Here is a 10,663-nt window from a genome sequence, read left to right on the forward strand (position 1 = left end):
ATTTACTCTTAGAGCTAAAATGACCAGAGACAAGGAGAAAAGCAGATGAGGTAGAGGAAACAACAGCTCTGAAGACACTGGCCATCAAGCAGTGAAGGACAGGGATCCCCGAGAGGTAGGAAACCAAGGAGGTGTGCCTATAGCCACCTCAGCATACGGCCTGAGCCGAGCTTCCTTGGAAAATCAAAAATAGAACTATTCCATGATCTAGCAATTCCACTTCGACTACTACCACTAACCTAAAAAGATATCCGCACACCCATGTTTCTTGCAACACTACTTACAATACTCAAGATACAGAAACAACCATGGCAAGAGGCCCGTGGTGTCAGGCTCCTTGCTCAGCTGGAAACTGCTTCTCCCTCTCCCTCGGCTCTTCCCCCTGCTCCTGCTCTCTCTCTGCCTCTCAAATAAATAAATAAATAAATAAATAAATAAATAAATAAAATCTTTTTTAAAAAATCTAAAAAATAAAAGAAAATGCTTAAACAAACCAACCAAAAGGCAGTTTGCCAGACTGGATTAAAAAAAATAATAATAATGAAATTGACTAAAAGCTTCCTGCTTTACATTATGTGAATGCAATTCTAAACATTATCAGCAATAGAAATATTGCTTACTTCCCAAAATATTCTTACCCCGGTCCACTTACCATTGATGACAACAGTTAAGCCCCTGTGGTGTGTATGTGTGTGTGTGTGTATATATATATGTATGTGTGTATGTGTGTATGTGTGTGTATAAAATTTGGGTCCCATGTTTCTCCTTAACATTAATCATAAACATATTTCCTTATTAGAAGCTTCCTGGAATAGGAACTTTTTTTATTTGAGTATAGTCAACACACAATGTTACATTATTTGCAGGTGTAACATCGTGATTGGACTTCTCTATACATGACCCTATACTCACCATAAGGGTAGCCTCTATCTGTCACCATATGATGTTGTTACATTTCATTGACTCTATTCCCTATGCTGGACTTAAAATAGGAGTTTTTACTGATACTCCTGCCTGATACTTCTTCAAATTTTGTTAACTGATCCCCCATCCTCGAACACTAAGATTGTTGCCAGTTTGTCAACCTTACAAACAACACTGGGATGATATCTCTGTGCCTAAGACCTTGATGTTTTTTCAGGTGATTTCCTTAGATGAGAAATGCCTCTTCTTGTTTTTTTTTTATGTTTGAGGAAATTTTTGGCATAAATAGCAGAAAATGTACAAATGAAGATGTGCGTGAGGGGTGCAGGTGGCTGTGCCCCACAGGACAGAGAGAGGCCAAGTGGGCGGAGCGACAAGAGGGGCATAGCCTGGGAGGGCTCTGGGGGTGGGGGAAGAGGAGCGCGTGCAGAACGGTCAGAACGGTGGGCAGAGGAAAAATGAGCCCATGGCTGCATGCAGAACAGAGATTAGAAATATGTGGAAGCAGACATGTTCCTACAGCTGGCCAATGTGACTCCTGTGGGCGTCCATTTTCTTTTCTTTAAAAACAGCCTAGGAACAGCTCCTGACTCTGTAATACTCCTTTGCATATGAAATGGGTTAATGTTGGTCAAGTGTCTGGAACTGGCACCTGGTGTAAATGTGGCTTCCGGGGGGAGCCTGAGCAGTGCCTAAGGGGAAATCCACACTGAAGGGCACACAAAATGGCGGCTCAGACTCCCTTTACCAGGGAAGGAGACTGGCAGCCTTGCCCTGGAGTCAGCTTCCCTCAGAGTGAATCTGGAGGCCCCTGTGGGGAGCCCACTGCCCTTGGTCTCTTACTCTGGCCAGTGGCTCCAAGATCGGCTATAAGAAAGGAAAGGACCAGAACCAGGAGGAGGAAGGTGCTGCCTCCTCCTTCCGTCAGCTCTTGGAGGGCACAGGCACTGCTTAGTAAGCAGTTTTTGTCGTTAAGCATCTCCCTGGGGAACTGGGGAACCACAGGACAGTGGAGATAATGAAGATCTATTGCATAAGCAGAAAAAGCTCAATGGTTAAATGCCTCCCCCTGCGCTCCCTGGGGACTCCTGCAGCCCTGTCTCCTTTTCATTAGCTGCATGAGAGGGCTCAACATGGATTTTATTTTCTCCCTCCTTGCGGGAGAAGACATTGATCCTGGCTTCAAAAGCTTCTCTGTCTGTGTTCCTTGAGGCTGAGAGTTGGGTCCCACTTGGGAAGACGGTTCTGCCAGGCCCAGCTGACCTGCTCCTCATGCCAAGGTGTGCCCTGGGCACACTTCTGACTTGCCTCGCTTCCCTTTCTGGGCCCGCGAGGTCGAGGACAATGCTTGCTCCCAGGTCCTTCCAACCACAGAACACCGCCCTCAGAAACAAGGGGCTACCTCCAAATGGGAGCCAGGGCCTTCTCCGTTGGTTTCTTCATCCTGAAAACACAGGGCAAAGATGACATGAATGAGGTCTCAGGACCTTCCAATCCTGGTGTTGGGTGGGGTGGAAAGCCACCGAGGGGCCAGGCAGCATCTGGATGCAGGGTCGGCTCAGGCTGAGGGGGCAGCCAGCAGGGAAGAAGTGGGGAGGGATGCCCTGCTTGACCCTCAGGCCAGCGGAGTCCAGGCATGTCTCCAGCAAAGGGCTTCTCACTCTTCAACAGAGCCTGGGTGTTGTCATGGCTGAAAAGAAACAGGTGAAAATCTTGCCACTAATTTCTAGCAAACATCTCTCAAAATCTTTAATGACTGGTTTGGGGGTTATATTCCACTTCTGGCCCTCATTGGCCTCTTCCCTTGCCTGTCTGCCCTGGACCTGGCTTACCAGTGCCTTCACGTAACCCAAGCTTGAGGTGTGTCATGTGGGTCCCTGTCTCTCCCCCCAACCCCCGCTGTGTTTATCCCATTCTTGAACTTGCCACCCTATCTCCCTCTATCCCGCATCTCCACTCTTAGAACCAGAACCCTGAAATTACAGGAGACAGCATTGCAGTTCCCCCAAGTTTGCTTTCCCAGGAGAAGTCAATGCCTACAGTCCCTTTGGTGTAGAATAATGACATTATTGGAATAATCACCTGAAGCAAAAGATTAAGAAAAGTGCTTTTCTTTTGAACCCAGTAAACCATCTAGTTCTGAAGCAGAGATACTAAATCAGAAATACTATCCCTGGAGAACAATTCACACCCCACACCTGGGAAGTCTACTAAGAATGGGAAGCAGAGAAACCAAATTGATATAGTCGATTTGGGGAGTGAGGCGTGCTCAGCCCACAGGACCCAAGTCAGGGGGAGGTGAGGAATAGGACTGAAACACGGGCCACGGTGCTCTGAGGGATTTGTAGCTCAAAGCTTCTCAACCTGAGAGCTTTAAAAATTTTTGACAAATAATTCTCAGTTCCAGAGGACCTATCCTGTGCATTGTAGGATATTTACCAGAATCCCTGGCCTCCACCCACTAGATGCCCCAAGTACCTTCTTCCAACTGTGACAACCAAAAATATTTGTGGTGTAGAGACTGGTACCTGTTCCCCTGAGGGCAGGTGAGATTTGCCACTGGGAAGAGAGAAAGAAACTATCAGAACTTCTACAGATTTTCACTTGATGATAAAACATAGAATTTAAGTTTGATTAACATTACTGATGCCATCATCCAAGATCTATCAGTGAGACAACTTGGCAGGTAGACAGAAAACTCATTTGTTCTATCTCCTCTCAGCTTATGAGGAGGGGTTATGGTTCATATGAGCCCAGTTAGGTGTTTTTAGTAATTATTTTAAATTGCAGATGGTAAATAACCATGAAGACCCCTCTGGTTTTCTCATGACAAGGCACTTAAAAATGAGGCACACATTTTTCTCTTATGAAAAAACAAATTATTCTAAATTTCCCCTTTTCTGTGGTAGGTATCTATTCTGTAGGTGAATAGATAAACATTTTTATACTCAATTTGTTATATACAATTGTCATTCACTGAGAAGTGAGCTCTCAAGTTATAAGAAGACATGACAGAAGCTTCAGTGCAAATGTTGGCAAGTATGTGAAGCAAGGGGAAGACTCATTCATTCCTGGTGGGAATGCAAAATGGCACAGCCACTTTGGCAGACAGTTTGGTACTTTCTTATAAACAAGATATTTTTAATATACACACAACTAATCTCTTCCAAAAAAAAAGTTGATATTTAACGATGAAGTGAAAACATGATTACTTTTTTTTTTAAAGATTTATGTATGTATGTATGTATTTGACAGAGCAAATACAGCAGAGGGAGAAGCAGGCAGACAGAGAGGGAGAGGGAGAAGAAGACTCCCTGCTGAGCAAGGAGCCAGATGTGGACCTGGGTCCAAGGACCCTTGGATCATGACCTGAGCCAAAGGCAGATGCTTAACTGACTGAGCCCCTCCAGGTGCCCCCAAACATGACTACTTTTAGAAATTCATGCTATGGCATTTCTGGCAAATAGCTAGAAAGCTTGAAAATTCCGCCTGTGAAAAAAGCATATCTAGATATTAGGTAAAATACACCATGTACACTTTTTAGATTCAGAAAGGAGCCAGTCAGAATGTAAGGAAAATCACCAGAAGCCAAAAAAGAGGGAGTCAGTGCTGACCCTGCAGCTCTTCTTGAGAGTGGGGGTCAGAGTCTGAAATGAATCTGATTCTGCTGGTCCTGCCTTGGAGAAGACCAGACACTCAGCCCCAGAACGCTGGGGTATTGGAAACGGGCCTGTCATAAAGTGGGAAGCCTTAGGGATACAGTCTCATAGAAAGCTGGACTGGAAATAACCATAGCATTGATCAAAGGAAGGTGAAAATGAAACCTAGCTGCATGAGGGGTTAAATTCACACTCCCTGTGCTGACTGGAAGCCCCAAGCAGAAGAATTCACTTTAAAGTGATCTGGGGTTACAGCATCCCAGGGTCACCTGGTAGAAGTCAAGTCATATCCTTCTGTAAGGATGCACTTATAAGCCAGACCTCATGGGTTTCCACAGAAAAGCGCAGCTGAACATGGGATTATGGGAGCTCACAATCCCAAATCTTAAAAAAAATGGGCACTATAACAAAAACCTGAAGAAACAACAAACAGCCTTGTGAACTCCCAAGGACTTCACATATATATATATATATATATATATATATATATATATATATACACACACACGTATATATATATACACATATGAAATACATGGCACAGAATAAAAAATTGGTATGTTTTAAGGAAATTAAAGGAAATGCTTTAGGGAATAAATGAGGAGATAAAAAACACAAGCAAAGAACAAAATATTCTCAAAAAGGCCCAGGCATTGGTAGCAAACAACCCAACAGAATTCTAAACATGAGAAAACAGAATCATTGTAGTTAAAAATTAAGTGGATGAGGAAAAAAAACCCACATGAACCTTAAGCATTAAATTAGGCACAGCCAAAGAAAGAATCTGTGAACTGGGAAGTTGATCAAAAGAAATATGCAGAATACGTATTTTTGGAGTCAACAGAAAGACCAAGTGCTAAAACAAAAAATTGTCAACCCAGGATTGTAAACTCAACTAAAATATAATTCAAGAAAAAGGACAAAAATACATTTTCAGATGAACAAAACTTGAGAAATTTTGCCATAAACAGAATAGTTACTAAAGGATTTTTCTAAAAAAGAACTACTACGAAGGAAAAAAAACCATTCCTGCCAGGAAGTTTCTGAGCTTCAAGAAGGAATGATTTCCCATGTAGAACAGAGATTCCTTTAAAAATTCCTAATTATTAACAATTTACATACAAATTTATTTACTTTGTAGTTTAAATGTAGTACAAGGATTTGAAAAAGAAGTATTAGAAGTTAACAACTTTTTTGCCATTTATCCACGTTAAAATTTTAGACCCTTTTCAAATTTTTTGGACCTTTGAAAAAAAGGAGGAAAAAAGAAAACAACAGCACATGGATGTCATTTAAAAACAAATGTTTGCTTGGAAATACAAATATACAACTTGGGAAGGAAGAAATAAAACTGTCTTCATTTGCAAATGATGATTATCTATGTAGAAAATCCAAAAGAATTGCCGAAAACAAACAAAAAAACTAAAACAACCCCCAAACCAAAACAACTCTTGGAAAACATAAAGCTAGTATAGCAATTGCAGGGAGCAAGGGTGATATGCAGTCAATAGTTTTTCTACAATAGTTTTTCTACATACCATAAAAATGAAATACTTAGGTATGAATCTAATGCAAAGTATATAAGATATGAATGCAGAAAAGTACAAAACCCTGAGAAGAGAAATCAAAGAGAAGCTAAATAAATGGAGAGATATTTCATGTTTGTGGATAAGAAGACTCAGTGCCGTCAATATGTCAGTTCCTTCCTAATTTGATTCAATGCAATCTCAATCAAAGTTCCAGAAAATTATTTTGTGACTACCAACAAATTGATTCTAAAGTTTACATAAAGAGGCAAAATTATAGCTGTCCAATATTGAAGGAGAAGAACAAATTCAGAGAATTGATATTGTCTAACTTCAAGACTTACCATAAAGCTACAGTAATTAAAATAGAGTGGTATTGATGAAAAGATAGACAAATAGGTCAATGGAACAAATAGAGAGCCCAGAAATAGACCCCCACAAATACAGTCAAGTGATCTTTGACAAAGGAGCAAAGACAATACAATGAAGAAAATATCTTTTCAAAAAGTAGCACTGGAACCACTGGACATCCACATGCAAAAAATTCATTCACAAAAATTAACTCAAAGTAGATCGCAGATCTAAATGTAAAAGGTGAAACTAGAATATAAAAGAAAAGCTAAATGACCTTGGGTTTGGTGATGACTTCCTAGATGCAGCCACAAAGGTGCGAACCATGAAACAAATAATTGATGGGCTGGACTTCATTAAGATTAAAAGTTTCTGCTCTGTAAAAGACTGAGAAGAAAAGCCCCAGACTAGCGGAAAATATTTGCAAAAGACACATTGGATAAAGGACTGTTTCCCAAAGTAGATGAGGAATTCTGAAAACTCAGGGCACCTGGGTAGCTCAGTGGGTTAAAGCTACTGCCTCCAGCTCAGGTCATGATCCCAGGGTCCTGGATGAAGCCCAGGCTCTCTGCTCAGCGAGGAGCCTGCTTCCCCCTCTCTCTCTGCCTGCCCCCTGCCTACTTGTGATCCATCTGTCAAATAAATAAATAAAATCTTCAAAAAAAAAAAAAAAGAATTCTGAAAACACAGCAATAAGAAAAGGAACAACTTGATTGAAAAATGGTCAAAAGATCTGAACAGACATTTCACCAAAGAAGAAATACAGATGGCAAATAAGCAAAAGAAGATACTCAACACAGTAAGTCATCAGGGAACCGAGAATGAAAACAACACTGAGATACCACATCATGTCTATTAGAAAGGTGAGAATGAAAAACACCAACACCACCAAATGCTGGCGAGGATGTAGAGCAAGAGGAACTCTCATTCATAATACAGAAATCGCACTCCTGGGTATTTAGCCAAATAAGCTAAAAATTTATGTTCACACAAATATCTGTGCACTAACGTTTACAGTAGCCCTTTTCATCATTGCCAAAACTCGGAAGCAACCAAGATGTCTTTCAGTAGGTGAACAGATAAACATTCTGACACTCAATTTGCTGTATACAATTGTTATTCACTGAGAAGTGAGCTTTCACTTCTGCTCAAGTTATAAGAAGACAAGATGGAAACTTCAATGCAAATTGCTAAGTGAAGGAAGACGGTCTGGAAAGGCTGTATGATTCCAACTATATGACATTCTGGGAAAGGCAAAACTGTGAAGACACTGAAAAGACAACTGGCTGCCAGGGGTTTGGGGGAGGCAAGGAGGGATGCACAGGGGGGGCCCAGAGGATTTTTAGGGCAGCAGAATTGTTCTGTAAGATGCTGTAATGATGGATACACGGCACTGTGAGTGTTTCAGCCTCCATAGAATTGGCAACACAAGGGGCGAACACCAAACTGAGGACTTCAACTAACAATGAAATGAAATCAATACTGGTTCATAGTTGTACTCAACAGACCACCCTAACCTACGGGAGGCCATGTGCAAGGAGGGGGGGGCGTTCCTAAGAGGGTACATGGGAACTCTGCATACATTCCACCTCATTGCTCTGTAAACTGCTCTAAAAAATAAATTCTATTTCCAAGCCTATTGGAATAAGTGAATTCAGGAAACCTCCAGGATACCAGATCGACATACAAAAATCAGCTGTATTTCTAGATTATAGCAATGAATAATCTGAAAGTTCATCCACTATAGCTGTAATTCAATTCCTCAACAGCCACGTGAGACTGGCCGCCACTCCATAGGACAGCTCAGATGCAGAATATTCCCACCATCATAGAAAGTTCTGTTGGACAGCACCACCTGAACACAGAACAAGGGCTCAATAGCCTCGCCTGAAAAATGGGCATGGTTTCCACCTCACCGGTTGCTGTGACTACTGAGAAAACTGATGTCTAGAACGTAAGTGTTGTTAAGTGCTGGTTTTGTTATGATGAACAAAGAGTGGGCAGCGCTGGTTGTTGGAAAACGCCCCACCTGGCCACCCTCAGGGCCACCGCTTACCCGCCATGTCACGTTGGAGCCTTTATTCCTCCTACCTTGGGCCTCAGCAAGAGGTATTTTCCGTTTTGTCTAGAAAATGCAAGAGTTGTACCAGATGCCTGTGACCAGTTCTGACATTTGAAGAGCCTCTTGATCAAAGGATCTTTCAATGATAAATGATTAAAGAAATGTTCGCTCCCCCCCCCCCCCCCCCCACTGAAGAACCAAACTGGGCTAAAATGTCAAGGAAAAGAACAGGGGTAAATCTCTTTTTTTCTCATTTTTATGAAAGGTCTTAGAATTCCTGGTGAAATTTAACAATTACAAACAAAAAATGATTCACTCTTTCAACATATTGATGAAGGAATGAAAAAAGGGCCTGTGGTGAGTGGGGGTGGGGGCGGGGGTGGGGGGTGGGGGAATATAGGAGTGGGGGGGTAGGGAGCCGCGCGGGGGAGGGGGGCTTGCAGAGAAAACCATAAATTTACAGGTTGACTCAACCTGTTCCAGCTGGCAGCTGGTGTGGTGGGGCTGGGGACACTTGACCTCGATATATCTTCGGAACAAAGTGGGAGGGAAGGGCTTCCTGCCATCCTTTGTCATCAAGCAGGCCAACCCTAGCTAATGGGAACTGTCACCTGGGCCTTTCCAGGTCAGAAACGAAGAACAGCAATTAACTTCTCCCGGAGGCCCGCGGCCCTGAGCAGGCCCCGCTAGGCCAGGTAGCTAAATCATTAAAGACACAGTTCTTTTCAGTGATAAATTGTGCAGGCGCGTGAAACCCGCTGCTGGCCATTAATCTGGGCTAATCAGGTTGAAAGCTCGGTTGTTTTATTTAGTAATTAACGGGTTATGTGAAAAACATGATCCATGGCCTGGGGCGTGTCTATAGAGCACTGTCCAGGAGGAGAGAATGGAGAGCGGCGGGGATTCTCTGGAGAGCCCCTCAGCCTTACGCAATTACAGCCACTGGCAAACGCTGAAAAATGACCCTGGGCTCGTATTGACACCCGGGAAAAAAACATTCCTGCCAACAGCACAGGCGGCGTCTTGAAGGCCGATAATTGCTCTGTCCCTCCTTCCCCTCACCGCAGCCTGCTCTGAACCCCAGGTTTCCGAGATGCACGTGGATCCTGCAAGCACGCAAGGCTCCTCAGAGCAGCAGCCAGCCTGCTTTGGAAAGTGGGCGGGACGGAGGGGTTGCCTGATGCAGAACCGGGGGTCTAAGGGGAGGGGGAGGAGGAGGGCTCGAGAGACGAATGGTTTGGGCTGAACACGTTGGCATCTTGGTGGTCAGGGATGGCCAAGAGGGAGGGGGACCTTGGCTAGTGGACAGATGGATCTGGATCTCAGATGGGCTGGAGCTATGGTCGCCAAGGAGTGCGTGTCAGGGGCAAAGTAGGAAAGGCCGGGCCCAGGGCCCCGGATGTGGCCCAGCTGGAGGTTTGCGGGGGTGGGTCTCCTCCCCAGTCCACCCCACCCGTCTTCCGCCAGTACATCTCTGCTGTTTACTGGCTTCTCTCTCACCCTCTTGCTCCACATCAAGTTACCAGAGACCAAGCCCTACCCGTTCCAACTTCTCACTTGCCCTCATCTCCTGTTTTCCTGCTCCTTAACCTGCTCTCCCCATCGAGGCACCATAGCCTCTGTAGCAGTCTGTTGCAATAGCTATCTTACAGGGCTGCCCAGGTTCATTCTTCAGTCTGCTTCAGCCTCCTGCAGGGCAGCCACGGTGATCGTTGTAAAGATCTAAAATTCTTGGGATACTCCTGAATGACGTCAAGATAAAATCAGAATCCTCACCGGGGTGGCCAAGGTCTGGCATGATATCTGGGCTTTGCCTGCCTGTCCATCCTTCTCTCCAGCCACCTCCTTGCCCCTCACCCTCTGAGATCCAACCATGCCACACTTCACTTCTACAAATCCACATTCACGAATCTACAAGTCTGTGTCTTCCTTGCCCCCTGGCCCCATGCTAGCTAGCAACCGCCAGGTCTCCGCTGAAATGTCCCCTCCTCTAAGAAAACCTATCTGGCCCCTCAAGCTTGCTTAGGAGCCTTCCTGTAGGTTCCCTCCAACCTGTGCCTCCAGCATGCCCTCCACTTTGTGGCCATTATCTTTTTGTTTCTCTCTGTGTCACTCCAGACTCTCTGAAATCACAGACCACA

Source organism: Mustela erminea, chromosome 1, assembly GCF_009829155.1.
Source record: "Mustela erminea isolate mMusErm1 chromosome 1, mMusErm1.Pri, whole genome shotgun sequence".
Lineage (NCBI taxonomy): Eukaryota > Metazoa > Chordata > Mammalia > Carnivora > Mustelidae > Mustela > Mustela erminea.